Source organism: Peromyscus californicus, unplaced genomic scaffold, assembly GCF_007827085.1.
Source record: "Peromyscus californicus insignis strain IS unplaced genomic scaffold, ASM782708v3 Scaffold_9__1_contigs__length_137607984, whole genome shotgun sequence".
NCBI classification, from domain to species: domain Eukaryota; kingdom Metazoa; phylum Chordata; class Mammalia; order Rodentia; family Cricetidae; genus Peromyscus; species Peromyscus californicus.
The window spans coordinates 76,323,924-76,347,368 of NW_026294617.1; the positions used below are offsets into that span (position 1 = coordinate 76,323,924).

General features: G+C 46.3%; 1 protein-coding gene across 1 annotated transcript in view; it reads left to right on the top strand.

The window, feature by feature from the left end:
* The first annotated feature begins 15,291 nt into the window (after nt 1-15,291).
* Znf697 (zinc finger protein 697) overlaps nt 15,292-23,445 on the top strand; it is a 37,416-nt gene continuing 29,262 nt past the window's right edge. The window contains exon 1 of the mRNA XM_052731078.1: nt 15,292-15,427. The gene's annotated coding sequence lies outside the window, so the exon portion shown is untranslated. The remainder of the gene's footprint in view (nt 15,428-23,445) is intronic.

The following is a 23,445-nucleotide window of genomic DNA, read 5'->3' on the forward strand; positions in this document are numbered from 1 at the left end:
TGTTAAAATCATTAAAAATGTTGCAATGGCTATTTATTTATTTATTTTTGAGACAGGGTGTCACTACGTAGTCCTGCCTGGCCTGGAAGTTATTATACAGGCCAGGCTGGCCTTGAAGTCACAGAGATTCTGCCTCTGCCTCTGGGGTGCTGGATCAATTTGTTTAACTTTTAGCTGAGACTCTGGAAGATATGAAGCCCTTCATAGTTACTAGACATCGTTTTCCTGAAGCCCTGTCCCCAGACAGACGTCAGGACTAGACATTAAGGACAGATGGATTTGGACCCTGCCTAGCTATGGTTGTACATTAGCCCTCTTGCCTGGCCGCGTCATCAGACAACATGACTCCAAAGTGGCCCATCGGGGGCTGAGGGCTTACCAGGAAAGTCGATGATGAATGCCCTGCCCACAGCACCTGCACTTTAACGGCGACATGGGAAGCTCAAAGCCAGGCACCTCGCCTCCTCCCCTTCTTTCCAAATACTGCTTCTGGCAGACATGGGATTCCAAGCTGGAGACAGAGTTAAGAACTATCACACAGCCTGGGCTGCTATGGAAGTGCCCCAGGGTATCTTGAGTAAGCTTAGTTGATGACACATTCCTTCACCTGCCACTTTGTAGCCAGTCCGGTACTGCTGGTTTCCTGGAGGCTTCCCGAGAGCCTGGCCGATTTACTCTTTTCTTTCAGTTTAAAAAAAAAAATATGAATTTATCACACATTTTCAAACATGATCTGTTCTAAAAGCGAGAGTTAAAGTATAACACTTAGACACAGTTAAGCAAGGCACTGAAATCCAAGTACTCTCAACAGATTAATCCAGGGGCCAGTAAACTGTGGTGTCAGGGTCCTGGCCCTGGCCAACTGCTTTTGTAACTAAAGCTTTATTGGAACATAATCATGTATTTTCATTTTCTTATTGTCGTCTCTACTTCTGTCCTACAACTTCAGAGTGAAGGAGCTGGCAAAGATCATGTGACCACCAAGTCTGAAACATTTACTGTCTGGCCCTTAACAGAAAAGGTTGTTGCTTCCGGTTCCTCTGTTCATCACCGTGATTCACTAAATGTCAACGGTCAGGATACATTCCCGTCATCACAGCTCCTGGAGCCAGGGATGCATGCACTCGAGCTCCAGGCTCGAGAACTAAGCACAGCTCAGGATCAGGAATGAGGGTTGACGTAACAGCGTGCGGGGAGAGCAGCTGTGGGAACTGACCAGAGGTGGTGAATTAAGCCTGATTAGCAGAGGTCTGGTTTTCATCTCTCTCCATCATGCTTGGTCAGCCAGGCTTCAAGAAGCTCATTGGAAACTTCATTTATTGTTGTTATTATTATTAATTAAACTTCTTCATTTATTTTACATCCCAACCGCAGTTTCCCCTCCCTCCTCTCCTCCCATTCACTCCCCCCACCTCCTTCCCCCTGCCCCTCAATCCAGTCCTCCTCTGTTGCTGTTCAGAAAGGGGCAGGTCTCTCATGGGTATCAACAAAGCATGGCATATTAAAGTTGAGGTAGGACTAAGCTCCTCCCCTTGTATTAACGTGGGGCAAGGCAACCGAGTATGAGGAATAGGTTCTCAAAAGCCAGTCAAAATGTCAGGGACAGCCCCTGCTCCCACTGCTAGGAGTCCCACAAGTAGACCATGCTACACAACTATAACATGCATTCCCTGGATGCCAGTCCAGACTCTGTGTTCCTATGAGTCCAGGTTAGTTGATTTTATGGATTTTCATGTGATGCCTTTGACCCCCCTGTCTCATACAATCCTTCCTCTGTCTCTTCAGCAGGTCCTGAGCTTGGTCTATCCATCCCCCCCTCGACCTGAACCCTCATGTTTCCATGTCCACGTGCCCCCAGTCCACCTACTAGATCTCTTCTATTTCTCCTTTCCTGGGAGATCCATGCAGCAACCTCCCTCCCCTTGAGCCCTCCTTGTTACTTACCCTCCCTGGGTCTGTGGATTGTAGCATAGTTATCCTTTACTTTACAGCTAATATCCACTTATGAGTGAGTGCATACCATGTTTGTCTTTCTGGGTCTGGGTTACTTCACTCAGGATGATTTTTTTTCTAGTTCCATCCATTTGCCTTCAAATTTCATGAAGCCGTTGTTTTTAAAAGCTGAGTATACTCCATTGTGTAAATGTACCACATTTTCTTTATCCATTCTTTGGTTGAGTGGGCGTCTAGGTTGTTTCTAGGTTCTGGCTATTATGAACAAAACTGCTATGAACATAAGTAAGTGTCCTTGTGGTATGTTCAAGCATCCTTTGGGTATATGCCCAAGATTGGTATAGCTGGGTCTTGAGGTAGGTTGATTCCCAATTTTCTGATAAACCACCATATTGGTTTCCAAGTGACTGTACAGAAACTTCATTCTTTGTGGTGGTCTCATCCTGTGATTATGAAGATCCCAGCTTTGCATAAACGGTTTTCTAATTTCCAGTCTCTTTATACAGAAGAGACCCAAATATCACAGTAGATGTGGCTAATGGCAAAATCTTAACCACTTGCCTCTTGATTCACCCTGTAGTCCTTTCTCATTAAAAATGTCCTCCGTAGAGACAATAACTTCTATTTATATTTAACAGGTATACAGGTGGACTGGTTCCTTTTTCAGTTGACCTTTTGAAGTTGTTAAGCTGGTTTACTTAACAATGAACATGAATAAAACCTCACACCAAAAGTGAAGTGTCCATGGAAAACATTCTGGTGTGACCCAGAAACTGACCCAACTCCTGGGACAGGAATGCTCACTGTATGGGCCTGCCTGGCCTCAGTAACCATATAACTAACAGAAATGTTAATAATGAAAACAACCGTTAAAGAGCACACTGGCAATGGTTAATGTGTCTGGAGGCCGCCTACAGAAAGGAATTCACCGAGTGAGCTGAGACCTGGGGTAGGAAGGCAAGCATGATTTAGTAAGTAAGAAAGTGAATGTGATTAGAGCCGTGGCTAAGAAAGGATTTCTGGTTGAGAATAGCCAGGAACTGAGGGCAGTCAGGATGCTAACAAGAAGACTGGAGATCTGGTCCAGGAAGAGATTTGCTGAAGTTGAGGGGAGAAACATTCCCAGTGGCCAAGTGCCAAAGGCTTCCGAGTTTCATAGACAAGAAAGGGGAGGAACAGAGTCCTTGTTCTAATTTTTTTGTATTTATATTTATGTGTGTGTGTGTGTGCGCGCGCACGTGTGTGTGTGTGTGTGTGTGTGTGCACATGCACGAGAACATGCATTACTATGGGGTGTGTGTGTGTGTGTGTGTGTGTGTGTGTGTGTGTGTGTGCACATGCACGAGAACATGCATTACTATGGGTGTGTGTGTGTGTGTGTGTGTGTGTGTGTGTGTGTGTGTGTGTGCACATGCACGAGAACATGCATTACTATGGGTGTGTGTGTGTGTGTGTGTGTATGTGTGTGTGTGTGTGTGTGTGTGTCTGTACACACCTGTGGAAGTCAGAAGACAACTTATGAGTTTGTTTTCTCTTTCCACCGTGTGGGGCCCAGGAACTGAACTGCTTTTATCAAGCTTGGCAGCAAGTGTCTTTATCCACTGGGCCATCTCACTAGTCCGGGAACACGTTCTTCCAGGGTCCTGGAAACTACTCCATTACCAAGTAGAGTGGAAAAGGCAGGCAGAGGACAAGCCTGGGACAGAATCCTTTACCACACATTCCTACTCACATGGAAGCGGAAACAGCTGAGCTTAGAGAAGAAGAGAGGACCGTGGTCCCTAGAGCAGTGGTCCTCAACCTTCCTAAGGCTGCGACCCTTTAATACAGTCCCTCATGCTCTGGTGACCTCCAAGCATAAGCTTATTTTCGTTGCTATTTCATAACTGCAATTTTGCTACTGTTATTAGTCATAATGTAAATATCTGATACACAGGCTATCTGCTATGTGACCCCTGTGAAAGGGTCATGCACCCCCCAAAGAGGTCGAGACGGGAAGCCGATAGAGGGAGGCGGGATAATGGGTGCCAAGGGACATTCCTACAGGGAGAGTGAGTTCTATAGCATGGAAAGGCAACATTAGTTTGTGCCACCTATTTGTTTGTTTGTTTACTTGTTTATTTGGGCCGTGAGATGGTGGTGAGCAGGTTCTCATGTCTCTGTATCACAGGCTGTCTTCACACTTGCTCTGTAGCTGAGGATGGCCATAAACGCCTGACTTCTTGCCTCTGTCTCCCAAGTACTGAGGTTACCTATCCGATTCATGACAGTTTTACTATGTATTCCATAAGGAACTAAAAGAGAGGAGTTTGCAGGCTTCAGACACGTGTCTGACTTTTCGACCATTTGTTATATATTACAATAAAAGAATTACAAGAGAGGGTTTTGAAGTCTTCAACTACAAAGAAAGAGAATATATTGTAGGAGATGAAAATGCCAATTACCTTGATTTGTTCATCAGACATTTTATACATGTGTTGAGTGGTCATATTAGAATTTGTAAACATGCATAAGTATGATATGTCAATCGGAAATAAAATGAAAAAAAATGTATAAGAGAGCTTTGCGTCCAGTTGGGGAGACAAAAGCAGAAAATTGCAGAAAACATCTCACAAACCAACGAAAAGAGGATAAAATAAAACACAGTGTTCTGTGGCACAGACTATGCACACTACAGGCATCCATGGGTGTGGAAGCCCACAGGGGGTTCCTAGTGAGATCTGAGCTTGCTTTACCCAGCAGAGCTGCATAGGAGGATGATTGGACCACGGGCCTGGGTACCATGTATTTGGAAGGATCTACACTTGGTTGTATCTAGCAAGCGGGAGATCATTTGCCTTGCCCCATGGCATTGTTATAAAAAGCCCTTTAGAAGAGACAGAAGGGGCTGGTGGATAATGATCCAGGCCCTCCCGAGGCTATCCAGGGTTTCTTTCTCTCTCCTCTCTATATTTCTATCTAAATCTCTTATCCCTCACTCCTCAAGAGTACCCAGGTAAACATGGGGGCTGGTCCCCCATAATAGAGTTTTGAAATATGTTTATAAATCAGCATGGAAGTAGAGGGGGAGAAAACAGTATAAGAATGGAGGTTCTGCCACTGACAGATGCCTCATGAGCCAGAGCCAGACCCTGGCTGAGTGAATGACTCTTCAAATCAATGTCCTTAAACACAAAAGGGTGGGGCTACCGATGACTGTTTCCATCAGGAAAAACAAAGTCCCCCTTTATGCTCGCATACTGATTTTGCATATACACTAAGTCACGCACAGTGGTCTACTTCTTTGGTATTGTCTTTTGTTTCACAGTCTCTCCAGCACTCGTAGCTGGAAAGCATGAGTCAGTCACATTCACCCACAGTAGAGATAACCTACCTGGATATAGTTACTTAGTCCTGTTCAAGATCTATCTTCTTTTAAAAAGGTCTTTTGTAGGTCACCAGGAGGACCGGCAGACTAGTGCTGTGAAGACTGATGTGGTAGTTTGAATGAGGATGGTCCACACTGGTGAACATGTTTGAAGCCATCAATTAAATGCTTTCTTTCATAAGTTGCCTTGGTCATGATGTTTTGTGACAACAGCAGAGAAACAACTAAGACAAGTGGCTTCTAGCATTTATTCCACATACTTTTTGTAATTATTTGATAGCTGGGATGTGTTACACATAGCATTTGTGTAATCATCTATCTATCTATCTATCTATCTATCTATCTATCTATCTATCTATCTATCTATCTATCTATCTATCTATCTTTCCTTCCATCCATCCAGCTATCTATCTATCTATCTATCTATCTATCTGTCTGTCTGTCTGTCTGTCTGTCTGTCTGTCTGTCTGACTGTCTGTCTGTCGGTCTGTCTGTCTGTCTGTCTGTCTGCCTATCCTTCCATCCATCTATCATTGGTATTTTGAGGCAGAATATTGCTTTGTAGACAAGTTGGCCTCAAATTCATGATCCTTCCGCCTCACTTTCCCGAGTGCTGGGATTATAAGCATGCACCCCACCATACTCAGCAAACACTGGCCAAACACTTGGGAAATGGGAACAGGAAGATCAGGAATTCAAGGCCCGCCTTGGCTATCCCACTGAGCTCCAGGCTAGTCTGGCCTATAGGAGGTGCTATCTCAAACGAAACAAAACAAAAATGGCCATTTTACATCTTAAGATGTTTGCACTTGAAAAACAAAGAAGAAATCAAACAAAGCAATGAAGGAAGCTAAATTCCTGAAAATTCTGAATTCAGATATTAGATGCCTTTCTATTTATGGTAACCTTTTTTTTTTTCCTTAAAATCAGATTCAGAGGCTGGAGAGAGAGCTGAGTGGTTAAGAGCATTTATTGCTCTTGCAGAGGATGTGGGTTCAGCTTTTAGCACCTCCGGCAGGTTGTTTACAACAGTCTGTAACTCTGGTTCCAGGGGTCCAATACTACCTTCTGGCCTCTGTGGGCACCAGCATGCACGTGGTGCACCAGGCATGCGTGCAGGCAAAACACTCATTTATACACATAAAACTAGAAATAAACACTTCTAAAAATGACGTGGTAGTCACCTGTCAAGCTTATGAGTTAATTTAGATAGGTCTTAGAAAAGCTGTTTGTTTTTTATGGTGGACTCTTACTATTTATCCTAGACCGGCCTCAAGTGCTCATTCCTCGGGAAGATGGTGAGTTTGTGTTCCATAGCAACACTGGATCTCAAAAAAGCCAACAAAACCCCCAACAGCAATGAGAGAAAGACAGAAAGACAAAAAACCCATTCACTTTTACTTTTACTCTGCTCCCTTCTCACCCCACCCCTGCATCTTGGCCTCCTTTTTTTGCCTTCCATGATGCTTTGTAGTCTTCTGTAAGACAATCTGCTTCTGGGCTCAAGATCATTGCTCATAAGGTTCCTTTGGCTCAGAATCACCCTTCTCCCTTCCTCTGTGCCTAGCTAACAGCCTCCCAGGCTCAGTTTAAAAGTTTCTCAGAATACACTTCCTGGCCCCTACAACTCAGGGGCCAGAGCACCTTGGATATTGCTCTACGGAAAGTGTCCATGTCAGGTCATTCATCACAGTGGACTGCTGCTCAGGTGATCACTGGGGTTACAGTCCTAGGTGTTCAAGCCAACTGCAAAGTGACCCAGGGAAGGAAGATAACAATAGAAACTACTCCATGGGGTGGCTGGGGACAGAAAATGACTGAGGGGTTCATATGTCCCAGCACATGCACAGTACTATCAAATGTTGATAACTTCTGTTAATGTAAACCGCGGTGGTCAACTTGAGCCCACAAGCTCTTTGAGAACAGGATCCATGTTTTGTTCACTGACATATTTCTCACATGACGCACGCTTATAAATGTCTAGTGAAGGAATAGGTTTGTCTTTTCTCCTGTGCAAAAGCTGTAGCTAGTGATCAAGTAACTGCTCAAAGAGATGAGTGGCAGACGGTGGGGGTGAATTTTACTTAGAGTAGGATCAAGTTTTGGTGACACCCGTGAAAAAGCTGTGGTCAGGCCGGCGTAAACTACAGGAAGCTAGCGTGTTGACACACGTGATAACTGACACCACCGAGTGTAGAAACAACCAAAGAAACAGAAAACAAAGTGTGCTAACTCTACCACCCCACTCGACCTACAGGGCCTGAGTCATTTACCTTTCAGCCTGTCTTTCAGCGTAGGTATTTTCTTCTCCTGTCAGGGTCCAGTTGCAACACTGCTGTCTCAGTTATTCACACTTCTTTCCTTAACATAAGATGGCCTTCTGAGTCTACCCCGCCCCTCTGGTCTCAAGCTCTGCCACTGTGTATGTACAACCACCTTGCCTCACCCCCCTGCCTTACAGTATCTCAGGGTTTTGCCATTATTTGAGATGTCCAGAAAGCCTAGTTCCACCCTGTAGATCAATGTCACCACAAGAGAAAGAATCTCTGAAAGCTCCTAATGTCTTGTGTGCCCCTTGCCAGCCCTGCCAGTTTACTGACAGCATTGAGTGCTCCCAGGGTTATTGTTCTTGTGTGACTGCTCTCAGGCCCCTGTCTTTCATAGCGGGGGCCCCTGGAGCGCAGTGATGCACAGAAAAGAAGAGCGGACACACGCTAACACAGAGAGTGTCAGGTTGTCGAATGGATGGATGGATGACAGGGTGGGTGGATGGGGCTTCCTGGATCTCCTCTTCCCACTCCCGTTCTGAGTGTCCCTATACAAGTGATTCTCAACCTCCCTAATGCTGTGACCCTTTAATACAGTTCCTCACATTGTGGTGACTCCCAACCATGCAATTATTTTCGTTGCTACTTCATAACTGTAATTTTGCTACTGTTGCAGATCGTAATGTAAATCTCTGATATGCTTGATATCTGATATGTGACCCCTGTGAAAGGGTTGTTCAACCCCCAAGGGGTTGTGACCCACAGGTTGAGAATCACTGTCCTATACAGTTAAAATTTCTTGTCTTGTGTTGAAGCTCAGTCCCCAATGCCTATTGATGAGCAGCCTGGGGTTCACTCAGCTTCTTAGAGCCCATCTCTCCTCATTTTAAAAAAACAGCAAAACAAGATTGTTTGTGAAAATTCAACAGGTGAGAGGGCGTTTGGCTTACGGTGAGTTCCACGCGGATGGCCCTGGCTTCTGCAAACCACAGCCGGGACTCTTCACTTCTAATCTCAGCATCTCGAGGGTCTTCTCTTGTTGGGGTGTCATGGATTTCCAACACAATTCCGTAGCAGTGGCAAGGGACATTCTTATCCCGAGCCGCCTCTTGGTGGCAGAGAACCTCACGCTCCTCCTTTAAATCAGATAAAGGTTTGTTTTTAAGACTCGGGATCAAAATACATTTAGTCTTGGGAGTGTTGAGGCGAGAGGAATCTCTGAGTCTGGCTTTTCCTGTGACTCAGGGTTTCCTCCTCTTCCCAGCCTTTCAGATCGGACATCCAAACCGAGATGAAGCCCACCCAGTGTTGGGCATTTGCTCTGGGAAACAATGCGGGCAGGAGGCTATTTTAGGGATTGCCTTTAATCAGCTGGGCACATCCCAGTGATAACATTCTTCACCGACAGCCCCGCCCAATTCCTTTGACCACATGGGAAATATTTTCAACTTTCCATTTCCCCCAAGTCTCTGGGGAACAAGATATACTTTAAAAATAAGAACATGTTAATGAAATACCCACCTTCATACCGTGCACTTCAACAGGAAGCTTACTTCGGGAAAGCGTGGACAAGACAAGTTAGTGCCTGTGGGTGAACAGTGACGTTCCTCAAGGCTGCTGATGCATGAAGTCATTGTTAGATAGAGTCCATCAGTGTTCTTGGTTTTATTCTTCAAAAGCTACTCTGGACAGAAGCATGAGTATAGGACATAGTCACTAATCTCATTTCATCAGAATAGAAAATTACCTACCCCAAAGGGAGAGGTTTCTGGCCCATTTCCAATTTACCCGCAGTCTTCCTCTCCAGAAGGATTCTTGCCACATTCTTTTATATTTTTGGTTGTGAGCCTAGTCTTTAACGGCTGAGCCATCTCTCCAGCCCTCTTGCCACATTCTTTAACTGGACTGTGATGGGAACTTCAGAGAGTCCCCTTCTTGGGAGGCATGATCTCAGCCACTACTGGCCATTGCATTTCGGAGTACAGAACTCATCTGTGCTCTAACCCTTAGCCCTGGCGCTGTCTCTTATGGAAAGGCTCAGGGATAGTTCCTTCTCCAGGCCTTACCTGACTAGCCGCCATCTTGGCCTCTTCCAGGGCCAACCAGAAACAACTGTCTGGTGGTGAGGAGGACTAAGGGGTTGGCTTTTCGATGTGAGACCATGTCCTCATGACAGCTCTTTAATTAGGGTGACCTGCTTTGGCGATATCAGCTAGGTCTAATTATTAATAGCACCCCCTTCACACTCAGAATTGCCTCATTTACATGACAAACCATACGGTCATCCTACTTAAAAGGGGGTCAGCTTTTCCTCTCCTCGGGCATGGACGGCACAGAAGGAGGAAGTTGATCGAGACCAGGGCTTCTCAACCCGTGGGTTGTGACTCCTTTGAAAGACCCTTTCACAGGTGTTGCATATCAGATGTCCTGCATATCAAATAGTTACATTATGACTCACAACAGTATCAAAATTACAGTTACAAAGCAACAACAGAAATAATGTTATGGTTGGGGTCACCACAACTTGAGGAACTGAATTAAGGGGTCGCAGTGTTAGGAAGGTTGGGAACCGCGCTGCTTTAGACCCAGGAGAGAGTCTTTCCAGGATCAGTGTTTACTCTCCTATCTTTCCTGTCATCTCTGGGGGCGGAGAATGCTTTGTAGCCTGGCTTGGATCAACGTATTTGACAGTTTACCGCTTAGGTTTTCTGGGGACAGGAAGACAGGGCACCTTGGAGCTAGGCTGTCCTTCCTCCCTCTCTGCTTCTACAGAAGCCATTTTCCCAGGCGCCTTTCTTTAGCTTCTTTGTGAAACCATCAGTGACCAGCTCCTCTAAAATTCTAACATCTGTGTGTCGGGACATCTCAGACTCACCTCTCAAATGTTGACTTGACGCTCTTGGTTCAGTCCCTTGGTCCTCACATCACAAGGATCCAATTCCCAACTCTGGCACAGAGAGAACCTTCCTGTTCTCACCTATCCACTACTCAGTCAATTGCTACACTGCAACCTCCCATGTCCAATGTCCAGCTACGTAGAACTCTCAGCTGCAAAGCACAGGACTTAACTCAAAATAGCTGGAGCCCCAGGTTCTGGCTCAAGAAACCAAAAAAGCCTATGAATGTGTAAGCCTCAGGCACAACCCAACAATATCACAAAGAGGGGTCTTTCTTTCTTCCTTTCCTCAGTTTTGCTTCTTCTTCTTCTTCTTCTTCTTCTTCTTCTTCTTCTTCTTCTTCTTCTTCTTCTTCTTCTTCTTCTTCTTCTTCTTCTCATTCTGTCCCTCATACAGCATTGAAACCTGTGCATCTTGGTTACATTCTTCCATTGAAATGAAGGCAGGCAACATCTGGCTCTCTCTCAACTGCAAGGACTTGGGGTTGGAAAGGGGCCATTTCTCAAAGGTACTGTTATCCGATTAAGGGGAGATGGTTAGTTATTAGGTTCAGAAAATCAAGGCATCTCCCTTATGCTTGCAAGCTTCTAAGGTGTCTGCACCCTGGCTCCTTTCCTCTTTACTGGGTGTTCTCTGTGCAATGGCTACAAAAGCAGCCTCTTTGGTCATGCATCCAACCCTTCGCTGGAAAATGGATGGCTGCCCTATAGGACCTCAAGACCACCCTTGAAGGAGATGTGCATGTTTGATCTCAGGCTGTTCCCAGTCTAGAAGCCACACAGGTAGACAGTTGCCTTTGGGAAGCCTCGGGGCACAGTGGCCGAGGTTCACATTGGCTATGTCATTGTGACTGTCACCATCAGGCTACAAAACAAAGAGCATAGGACACAGCCCTATGCCTGGGTCCTAGTCATTTCTCTGGCCACCAGAAGACCCACATTTCAGAGAAATGGGGTTTATCAAGTTTAATGAAGATAAATTTGGTAATGCGATGGATGACAAGTGGCTTATCCCCAAAGGCTACAGGATTAAATATATCCCCAGTTGTCATCCCTTGCACAAGTGTTAGGCCCTGCATTTGAGAAGGCACCTCCAGCAACCCTATCTTTTATAACCCTCACCACCAGTAAGCCCTACTTCCTGTCCACCTAAAATAACTATAATCATAATGTTAGTAATACAAAGCACAAGGGCTATTTGTTCTAAAAATGCTGTTGGCTAATCTTTCTAAGCTCAACTCCCCTCTCTGAAAGGCAAGGATGAGAATAGCTATTTATTGTACTTCAAGGTGGTGAAGTAACAAAATGAGCAGGGCCTGGCAGCACAGACTGGTTATTCCAGATTCCCTGGAGGCTGAGGCAGGAGGAGCGTAAATGTTTAAGGCCACCCTGGGCGACTTAGTGCCAGACACAGTCTTGAAATAAAAAGGGAAAAGAGTGTGCTGGGATGTAACTCAGTTACAGAACTTGCCTCATATTCAAGAGGCTCTTTTTCAATAACCACAACCAGAAAGAAAAATAAAAGGCAAGGGTATGGTGAAATATTTATTTAAAGATAAGTAAAATAAAAATCCGTGGAGGCTTCGGCTGTTCTGAAGTTGCCGTGTCCTTTTTAAACCTATCCTTAAGTCAGAGAAGGCTTCTCCGCCAGCACCAGGGAGGCTTGAGTCTCTCTTTCCCTCATTCATCATCTTCCCCTGGGGATGTGGAGGGCAGGGAAGGGAGTATGACCAGGGAGAAAGGAATGCCATTTCTGTCTGGTCTCAGACTCTGTGAGTCTCAGCGGGAATGTGCACTTTGTCCGTTTCAATGACAACATCACCAATCACGCTACTTTGCAGGAATTTGGGTTGGTTCAACGAGTATTTGTTGGATGCTAATCCCTCATCCTTCCTCTCTCCCCTCTGTCTTTACCATCTGCCGTTTCTTTTCCAGCCAAAATCTGAATAGTCCCCTGATCTGTGCATGTTGAAAGTCAAACAAGGAAAACTCCGTGAACAACACTTGGTTTTGAGCCCACTCCCATTGATGTCACCATCCTTCAGAAACCAAGTTCACACCTCGTCTGCTTCTTCCTTCTCCATCTTCTATTCCCACCTCAGAGCAGCAGTTCTCAACCTGTGGGACAAATGACCCTTTCACGGGGGTCGCCTAAGACTGTCGGAAAACACAGATACTTTACATTACGATTCATAACAGTAGCAAAATTACAGTTATGAAGTAGCAACAAAAATAATTTTGTGGTTGGGGGTCATCATTACATGAGGAACTGTATTAAAGGGTCGCGGCGTTAGGAAGGTTGAGAACCACTGCCTTCGAGAGACAAAAGGGCTTATGGGAAGACCAGAATCTTCTGAGAACACAAATTCCTATATAGAACCTTCTTGCATCACTGGACTTGGATGATGCGTAGTGATTGTGTGAGCTGTATCATGTCAACTGGGGTTTGGGCTCTGGAAGATAACACATACTTTTAATTACTCAGTGGGTAACCTACAGCAGACCTCACAGACCCTTGTTAGTCTGGAAGCAAAGATCCAGTTTTATGGCTAGTGTCCCTTCCCCTCACCTCTTAGAGCGCATACACACACACACACACAAACACCACACACACACACACACACACCACCACACACACACACACACACCATACCTTACATACAGTGACCACAGGTTTCACGGGACTCAGTTACAACAGAGAGATCAGTGTTGAAAGCTAATAAAGGCATGAGTATGTGTAAAAAGAAACTTTCCCAAAATAATGAACTAACTACATTGGAAACAAACAGAGAAGGGGCAGGTGTGATATGGCGTGGTGGAGGTAAGGAGTCAAGTTTCGGCATCATCAGCAAAAGTGAGAAATGTAGGAGAGAGCGCTGTCAGAGGAAGGGGAACCAAACAGCTTTGGCGAGGGGAGAGTAGCCCGTGTTCAGTGCCACTGGGCAAGCCTGCTGCCCTCTCAGACCGAGCACTGCAAGGCTGCGTCCGTCTGTGATGTGATGAACGACTAATGAGTTCTTCCCTAGGGGGAGAGGGGGGAAGCTTTTTTTCACTGGAATGGTCCAAGGCTACAAATGCGAAGGGGCAGTACTTTGTGCGACTAATTTAGATGGACAGTCAACAGATCCACCAGGGCTTCTGGGAAGTAAACCATCTACCCGTTTGTCAGCAGCTCCACACCTCGAATTAAACCAGCCATCCTATCCCCCCATGACTAAAGGGCTCTAGAGGAAGGATTACAGTATTCTTAGAAGAGAACTGTTCTTTACACAGACCTAAAGTCCTCACTCAAATGTCCCTACTTATGCAGATTCGAAATGTGAGATGACAAATGGAAATGACAGGTAATTGTGACCTTCTGATGGTGTATGTATGCGTGCATTACCTATGGACAAGGGTCTTGCTAGGTAGCCCCACATTGGCTTTGAACTCCGCACCCTCCTGCCCCCAGCCTCCTGGGTGGTGCTATTGCCAGATTATTTTTCAAGTTGCCTTCATACCATCCTTTGGAAAGCACAGCATTTTCCCCCATTTAGTTTTATGTTGCCCTACCGCGACTTTCCCCACAAATCGATGGGAACACATGGAAGACTCACAGACCCTTGCCAGGCTATGGAGAGAAGGGGACATCCCTTTCTGGGCTACCACTGTCCTTCCCCTGCCCAAACACACATTCCATGGGATGTTTCACTGGGCTGAGAAAGCTGAATCCTAATTGGTGAGTGAGGGTAAGACAGAAAGAAAAGGTCCAGAACGTTCCTAATTCAGGGTTTTCACATATCTAATTCATGAGGTTTATTTTTTCTCTCTCAGTTTAATTAATTTTCTTGAAAAGAAGCCTGGGCGGAGGCCAACAGTGGAGGAAAGGGATGTCACCCACCGGGCCAGTATCTGGGAATGGATCAGCTCCTTATGGTTTTAGGGACAAAATGCCAAGACCTTAAGGATCTGGACTCTAGGAGGGCAGTCCAGTTCTTTTCTTTAACATGCCGCAGCTGAATCCTGACTGGGTAGCACAGTGGTTCTCAATCTTCTTAATGTTGTGACCCTTACAGTTTCATGTTGTAGTGACCCCCAACAATGAAATTATTTTCGTTGCTACTTCATAACTGTAACTTTGCTACTGTTATGAATCGTAATGTAATTAATCTGTGTTTTCCGATGGTCTTAGGTGACCCCTGTGAAAAGGTCGCGACTCACAGGTTGAGAACCTATGGGTTTAGAGAAACCGGGAGGTGGAAAAGTTGGTGGATCGACAGAGCACTTGCCTAGGCATGTAGGGGGGGGCTTTAAGGCAGAGCCTTGGCACACAAGAGAAACAATCAAAAACAACAAACTCGGTTTGGTACACGCCTGAAAGCTGAGGAATGAGAACCGCGGTGAGTGGTCCAGGTGAGTTCCAGGCCACGCTGGGTGTCAGAGTGTGTCCCCATCTCAGTCACTCCCCTCATGGAAGACCATCTATTAGAGGGGGGAAGTCTACTTAGAGAGAAACCCATCACAAACTTAATTTCTAAAGAAAAGGCCGCTCGCACCGCGCGCACAGGACAGTGAGCCGGTGCATGCAGCACACATCTGCAGGACCGCGACTCTGCCACTGGCGCCCGGTGGGGTCAGCCGTCAGCCACGCACCATTCCCCGCCCAGCAGTGTCCCAGGGACGCAGTGAGCACGCCTCCTCCAGTCCTGGGGTCTGAGTAGGGGGCCCTGCTGCTGCTGCGGTGGCAGGAAGTCCCCCGTGAACTACAAATCGAGGGCAATGCTGGGAACATTCCCCCGCTCCTCCCCAGGAAATGTCCTTTGTCCAGCCCCACAGGAAGCCCCAGCGAGGAGGCAGCGGGCAGCTAGCCCGAGTGCCAGCCCGCGGCCGCACCGCCGCTGCACCCGGCAGACGCGCGGGCGCCAGGCTCCGGCATTGCGCTCGGAGCCGCCCGGCGCATCGCAGGTAGGAGCGCCGCTAGGCTGGGCGCGCCCCTTCGGGGATGGGGAGCTGGGCACTGGAACTGACCACCTTGGGGGTTGGGGTGTATGCCTGTGGCTGAGCTGCCGCGCGAAGCTGTGTCCCACACTCCAGGTCGTGGTCTGCCAATCCCGTGGGCTCAGGAACCGTGGACGCGCGGGGAGCCCTCGCGTCCCTAAAGCCGAGCAGAGCTCCCTTTGGGCTCAGTGATGAGGGGCGGTGAGGAAGAGGCTGAGACTTGCACTGCTTTGAGCGAGTCGGACCGTCCCACAGACCACCGAAGGGGGCATCAGAGACCCTAGGAGACCAAACCCAGGGAGGAGCTTCCAAGGCGAGCAGAAGGTGAAGGGCTTTGTGTGCAGCGGTGCACAAGCTTGGATCGCGCTCCCCTTTGCTTGCTCAGTCAGCGCCCCCAGCCCCACCGTGAGGAAAAGGGATGAGGATGGGGACTTTGCGAGGGGCAGCAGGTTAATTTGGGTCCTTGTGAAATGTGTGTCTGTTCCTCTCCTCTTCATCTGTCTGCCCGACTCGAATTACCGTTTAGGGGCTGCGACCAAGACGGGGCAAAAGGCACAATAAGGACCTGCGGATCGAAGAAGGCTGGGCTAGGCAGCGGCTGGTGGCCCAAGAGGGGCCGTTGTCTGGCGTTGCTAGAATTTCCCAGTCACAAATGTCCACGTTGGCTGGTCCTGGGCAGGTGGTGGACAGAGCTGAAGCCTGCAGCCAGAGGGCTTATTGAGACCCAGGTGGCCTGGGGTGAGGCATATGTTGGGATAAGGGAGGGTGAAGAGGAGCCGTGACACAGGGGCCCTGGGTGTATCTTACAGCCAGAATAAACAATAGCAGGACTCCTCGAATGGGACTTTACGACTTCCTCTGGGACTTTCCATGATTAACCATTTTCTTACCCCCCCCTCCCATCCCCCAGTGAATCGGCTGCCCCTCTACATGAGTTATGAGGCATACTTTAATTTGGTGGTGCTGTAATCCTGCCTGCTGAGTCAGGCACAGTTGGCCGTCAGCATTCCCGTACAGTGGGTCCTCTTCCCGAGAGACCGCTGTGGTAAATGCGGTGAGGCAACAGGCTAGCAAGCTCGTGGTCTTGGGAGAGCTGTGGTGGACAAGGGGGCAAGTTTGAACACAGCTGGAGTGTGACTCTGTTGCCCTTCTGCTCTTCCACGTCTATCCAAATGTATCCCTTCCCTTAAGGAAACGCATGGTTGTTAGTTAATGTACAACACCACTTTAAAGCCAAGTGAATGTCTCTTGAGTAGGGAGAAGGGTTTACCTGAAGTTCACAGGAGGAAGGATGCTCTGGACCCCGGGTAAATGGCTTGGAGGGGGAGAAAGGTTTCCCACTGGCGTTGCTATTTAGATGAAACATGGGAACTAAGTTGGAGTGAACAACCGGCATTTCCAGGCAGCTAGTATTAGAATGGGAAATGAGGAAAATGTTCAAATGGAACGAAACGCATTGAAAAAAGTCTCCAGTTGCACACCCTGGCTGTATGTGTAGGAGGAGGTAGGATCCTTGGAGGAAACTGATGGCCCAAGAGAGAGCGAGATAACCTGAGACTGAACCAAGGGAAAGTCAGGCTGCCTTCTAGGTCATGACACACATGATGGCGTTCAAAAACTACAGGAATGAAGGAGCGAGTGACAAGAAATCAGAAAACTCAGAGGATGCAGCCAGATGGAAGGAACCAGGGTGACCTCACTGGAGGCTGCATGTCTGAGGCTGATGGATTTGCATAACATTTCCTCTTTCTCCTGCCAAAAGTTCTTTGGATTTCTCCAGAATCTACTTATCTGCCTAATTTTTTTTTAGTGTCCTGGGAAAGGAAGGAGAAAATGTAAAAGTTGGTTACTAAAAAGGATACAGTCAGACAAGAAAGAACTTGTCTACTTCCAAAGCAAGAACACAGAAAGCCTCATGAAGAAGAAGTCCAGATCGCAGCTGTGTGGGTGCCTTGAGGGCCGTTTGAGAAGTTCTCTCTAAGGCATTGTTTTTCCTTTCTTTGCCTCTTGGCAGGTTTCTGAGTATACCACATGCTATGTAGTGTTAATGTAATTGACAAAGGTTAAAAACTTAAATTTGGCGTTCAGAGTTCTTGACATATCGAGCGCCTACCCCCTTCTCTATTGTATCTACGTTATCTACTGGTCCTTGCAACAAACAGCTTTCATCCCAAGATACAACACACATTCTCAAGCGTTGGTTACTCAGGTCACACCACATACCTGTAGCACATTCCTGTGCTGCTTCTCATTATTTTTGTTGCAATCCATAACTCCCTCATGGGAGCCTTTCAAGAATTCCTAGTTGGTATTCGTCTTATCCTCATGGCATTTTGGTGACATCTCTCCCAGTCTGTCATGAGAGCTGTTCATCTTGTTCTCCCTCTAAATTGCAAACTCCTCGAGGACAATGATTTTTTTCCCCCTGCCTGATGCTTTATAACTAACTAGCAGATGCACAAAGGATGTCTGATTTGAAGTTCATAAATAAATGAAAGCAATGAAAAATGACACACATCTTGTATTTATTTATAGATCAGGTCTCATGTAGCCCAGGCTGGCTTCCAACTCACTGTGTAGCCAAGGATGACTGAACAGCTCCGCGGCTCCCATCCTTCTTGCCTCCATCTCCTGAATGCTGCGGAAAGAGGTGTGTTTCAGGACACCTAATTTTATGCTGTCCTGGGGATCCAACCCAGGCCTTGGTGAAAACTTGGCAAGCACTTTACCAACTGAGCTCCATCCCCAGCCCACGTACAGCTTATTTTATCTCTTACTTGGTTTCTATAGTAAAGCCATGGAATCTTTCTCATAGACTTGGGAGGACTCATTGCGATGGGAAATAAAACCTCTAGTTCATGGCATACCGAAACTTTTCCTTTTTCCCAGTTTTACAAGACCCTAAAAGCATTTGTCACGGTGTCTAGTAAAAGATGTTCATGGGAACCATGTTACTGAGCCTCTTTGCCAACCTGGATTTCAAACTCTAGCAACATATGGAATGGATTAATGCAAGTGCATGGTCAGTTATTTTTATAGGTCTACACCGAAGAAGGTGATTTTCTTCTCAGTATTAAAGTGTTTATGAGAAGGCAAGACGCCAAGGACTATCCTGCTCTTTGCAACCAAGTCAGGCATCGATCATGCCTCTTCCTTTTTACAGACTAAGCTGACTACTAGGGCCAAAATATAGCAGTAGAAGAAGAGGGCAGATTAACTCCTCAAACTTGGTTTCCTTCCAATTCAGTTTTTGTCCCCACAGGTGAATAATTGAATATTTTTCTTGCTTTCTTTTCATGTAATTCATAGCCATCGCCATTTACGGAATACATTATTGAATACGTCAGTGATTACAGTAAGACATTTGGGGCTGGGGACATGCGTGCCTTAGTTGGTATAGTGCTTGCTTTGCAGGTACAAGGGCATGAATTTGATCCCCAGAACCCATGTTAAAAAAGCCAGGCCTGGTGGCATCTGCCCTGGGGAGACAGAGACAGGAGGATCCCTGAAGCCAGCCAGCCTAGCCTACTTGGTGAGTTTCAGTTTACTGAGAGATCTGGCTCATAAAAAGATGGGTAGCACCTGGGTGATGACACCCAAGACACCCAAGGCTGTCCTGTGGCCTCCATGTTCACCTGTGTCCATGTGCACCTCTGCACGTACACAGAATAAATTAGACAGCTTACATGAGTTGCCTCATTTCATTGATAACTGCCATTATCTCCATTCTAAAAACGAGGAAACCGGAGATCAGAGAGACGTCAAGAGGCTTGCCTGGAGCCCCAGATTCTGAACTGGAGATGCACTGGAGTGTAGGTCTGTTGATGGGCACAACTTTCAGAACTGCTTTCTGTGGGAGGGACTTGCTCCACATTCGCAGGTTTCCTGCCAGGAGCATCGTTGGGCTTCTAAAATCATCCGACTGGCTCTCATTCTGAGAAGTGAAGTTCTTTCTTTACAAACAAAACAAAACAACAACAACAATAAACCACATTTTTTTTTCAAGCCTTTAATTTCCTATGGCCATCAGTTGGAAAGACCAAATTTAGAATCCTTAAGGCCTTTGGGCACAGAACTTTGCCCCGAATTACTATTCTTTTTTGTTTTTTGTTTACTTCCAGCCTAGCTGAATTTTTTTCTGTTCTCTCCAGGCTAAGTCTCTTCTCTTCCGGGTAGGTTGTCTTGGTCATGCCAGGCCATCCTTAGCCTCTCCTTCAGTCTCTGGCATTGCCTGAAATGCCTGGGTTTCATTGACTTCTTCATGAAAATTCAACTGCACACATGGCAGAGACTGTCTGTCCAGAACACAGCATGGCATTGGGTGGACTTTCGGAACTCTGTTCACGATGAATCATTAGTCATGGGTAAATGCAGATATGAAGGCATGAAACACCTTAATGCTGACTATTGTCTTCTATCATAGAAGGAAGACAAGAAAGAAACTGGCCGGGCGGTGGTGGCGCACGCCTTTAATCCCAGCACTCGGGAGGCAGAGCCAGGCGGATCTCTGTGAGTTCGAGGCCAGCCTGGGCTACCAAGTGAGTCCCAGGAAAGGCGCAAAGCTACACAGAGAAACCCTGTCTCGAAAAACCAAAAAAAAAAAAAAAAAAAAAAAAAAAAAGAAAGAAAGAAAGAAACTGGTCTTCTTAGTTATTGTTCACGTTTTTCAGTGGGACTGACTGCTAAGCTCCGGCTGGAAGATGCAGAGCTGTGCCGTGCTTTCTTTCGTGTGTTTGTGCTAGCATCCTTGCTGAATGGTGGTGGAGGGTAATGACTTCAGGTTGTGTGGGTGGGGCCACTGCCTCATCTATGTCCTTGCTGGCCTGTCCACCCTCACTGGAACTAGGAAGAGCCTTTTTACTGTCCATCTAGGAAAATCATCGGGGTTCCCTGAGCGCCAGTAGGGAGGGGAATAAAAAAAGAGAAAGTCTGGGGTGAGGAAGCAACTCCGCTAACACCTCTGAGAGAGTGAGAAGGGATTTGGGCTTTACTTCAACAAGTATGGATGGCGGCGCAGCCTCTCCTCCTGGAGTGGACAGGCCTGTCAGCTGTCATGAGGTCGGACTTGTCTTCCCACAGGCAGTTCATGGGATAGCTGTGTCTATGTACACAGCAGGTCATGTTCTGTGCATCTGTCTCCCAAGCTAGGTGTGGCCATTCTTCAAGGAGGCATATTACATCCCTGTGGCCTTCTGAGACCTTTGTCAGGATCCTGCTGTAAATCACAAGGCAGCAACCATTATTTCTGGGTTTTATTTCTAGGAAACGTCGCAGCTTGGATTCACTGCTATGCAATGCCATGTGGTTAGCACATTTTGCTTGATGCTTGATGAGGGGCATTACTGAAAAGTTTCCCCTTTCCAATTGACTGTTTTGCTTTTCTGTCATACTTGGGAACCTTGGTAAGAGTCACATTTTCTCCCTGCGCCTTTGGTAACCCCTCAGCAGATATGAATAAAGATTTCTGACAATGGTAGGTGGTTTTGAAAACTGAACTGAAATATAAATCTGTTAGACATAATCTCTAGCAACACAGAACCCAGAAGAATGGTAGCTTATGGCACGTTTAATAGATACTTTTGATTGTACGTTTATTAAACACATAGCATATTTTTAAATATTTCATTTTTCTTCTTGCCTAGTATGACGGCACTACCGACTTTCTACAAGGTAATGTGGGAAAGAGCAAATGCTTGTAATCTGAGCTGGAGCAGTTTTTCGGTTCGTGGGAGAGTTGAGCAGAAGGTACGGAATCTCCGTGTGCCTCCTGCCCCACCACTCTCAGTGCCCTGTACCAGCATGGTGCGTTTGTTACACTCGGGAAGCCCCTGTTACTGCCTCATCACCTAAGGTCTCCTGTTCACTTCTGGCTTCCTCTTGGTGGTGTGCACTCTATGAACCGACACGTGTATAATGACCTGTGTACCATTGTGATAGTGTACAGCAGGACAGTGTGACGCTCCTGATGTCACCGGCGCTCTAATCATTTGCCCATCACTCCCTTGAAATCCTTGGCAACCACTGTTTTTTTTTTTTTTTTTTTTTTTTTGTTTCAACTCTCTCCATAGTTTTGCCTTTTGCAGAGTCATAGACGTGGAACCGAAGTGTGTAGTCATTTTCATATTGTCTTCTTTCAGTAGTATACATTTTTTTTTTTTATAGATTGGTAGATGTGTTTGTGTGAGTGTGTGGGTGAGTGTGTATGTGTGCCTGTATACTTGCATGGGTGTGTAACATTTCATTGGAATGTCACAGTTTATCTATTCACATCTTCAAAGACATTTTAGTTGTTTCCAAGTTTAAGATCAAAGCTGCTGTAAGGGACTTATGTGCAGTTTTTTTTGTTTTGTTTTGTTTTTGTTTTTTGACTGGCTTTCATCTTGTTTGGATAAATACCAAGGTGTGTAAATGTGGGTCTTATGGTAAAACTATGCTTAGTTTTGTAAAGAATGTTCTGTGTTTCCCCCCCAGAGAATGCAGTTCTCTGCTGCTCTGTTTACATCAGCACCAGGTGCAGGGAGTTTTAGGTTTGAATATCCCTGAAGGTGGAAGCAATGTCTCACAGCTGGGTTGCCATTTCCCAAAGCCCATGATATTGAGCACTTTTTTTTATATGTGCATCTGGCATCTGTTGGTTTTTTTTTTTTTTGATAGATGTCTGTTCTGATCTTTTGTCCATTTTTAATCCGTGTTGGTAATTGAGTGTGTGTGTGTGTGTGTGTGTGTGTGTGTGTGTGTGTGTGTGTGTGTATACACTTGTGCAGAGGCCAGAGGTGGATGCTGGCCGTCTTCCTTAATTGTTCTCCATCTGATTTATTTTCTTAAACAAACGTCAGTGATGGCTTAAAATTTATTGATTGATTTTATGTGTATGGGTATTTTATCTGTATGTCTGAGGCCCTAGGACTGGACTTACAGATGATTGTGAGCCACCATGTGGGTGCTGGGAATAGAACCTAGGTCCCCTGAAAGAGCAACCACTGAGCAGTCTCCCTTGTCTCTTCCACCTTAATTTTTGAGACAGGGTCTTTCACTGAGCCTGGCGCTCACTGATCTGGCTAGGGTGGCTGGCCAGTCCCAGGGATCCACCTGTCTGTTAGATTATTTAAAAGACTGTTCTGCTGGACAGAGACAGAAGGCAAAAAGGGAGGCTTGGTCTGACCTTAGGCGGGACCATGTTTACTTATGGCAAGTGGGTGTCTTTGTCATCCGTATGTGAAGATGGCCGAAATGCCCTCCGAGGAAGATGGGATGTGGGCCCCTTATAGGGGCAGAAAGACTTCAGTAGTCCATAAGGGGAGCTGGGAAGTGCATTTCTTCAGCAGAAAACCAGCATTCCTGGCTCTGAGAGGATATAAACAAAATACAGGGTAGGGATACTACAGTTGTGTTCTGCTGAGGAGGGTCTTTGTTGGAGGGGGTAGTTCTGGGTCCATTGAGAAGGGGTCCTCAGGTCACATAGCAGGCGGAGTCTTAACTTGATCAGCTGCATTGGATCATGCTGTTGTTGTCCTGCATTCCTGTGGAGACATGGGAAATAGTTCTTAGAGGGCTGGAAATAGATGATTTGGTTACAGAGTAGAACTGAGAGATTTTTCTGGAAAGGTTAAGGGATAGGGAGGAGCAGAGGTGGGTCAGTGAGAGAAAGTGGGCAGAGAGTTGATTCAGGGTGACAGTGACTAGCCCCATTGTCACCAAAATGAGCCAGCAAGAAGTAGCTTCAAAGGGAGGCAACAGGAGGAAACAGAAGAGTCATGTAACAAACTGTATCTGGCTTGGGGTGAAAGGATGAGGGGCCCTTTTGCCTAGAGTTTCTCCACAGCATTTAAAAGGTCTTTTTGCAGATGTATCAGGACAAACGGAGCTGTTGTAGGGCGAGAGCTATCGTGAGAGCTTACGTCGGACATCTTGCTTGGGTAGAGGATGAAGTTCCATAAGTAAAACATTTTAGAGACAGTGCAAAAACATAAGTATGGGGTTAACAG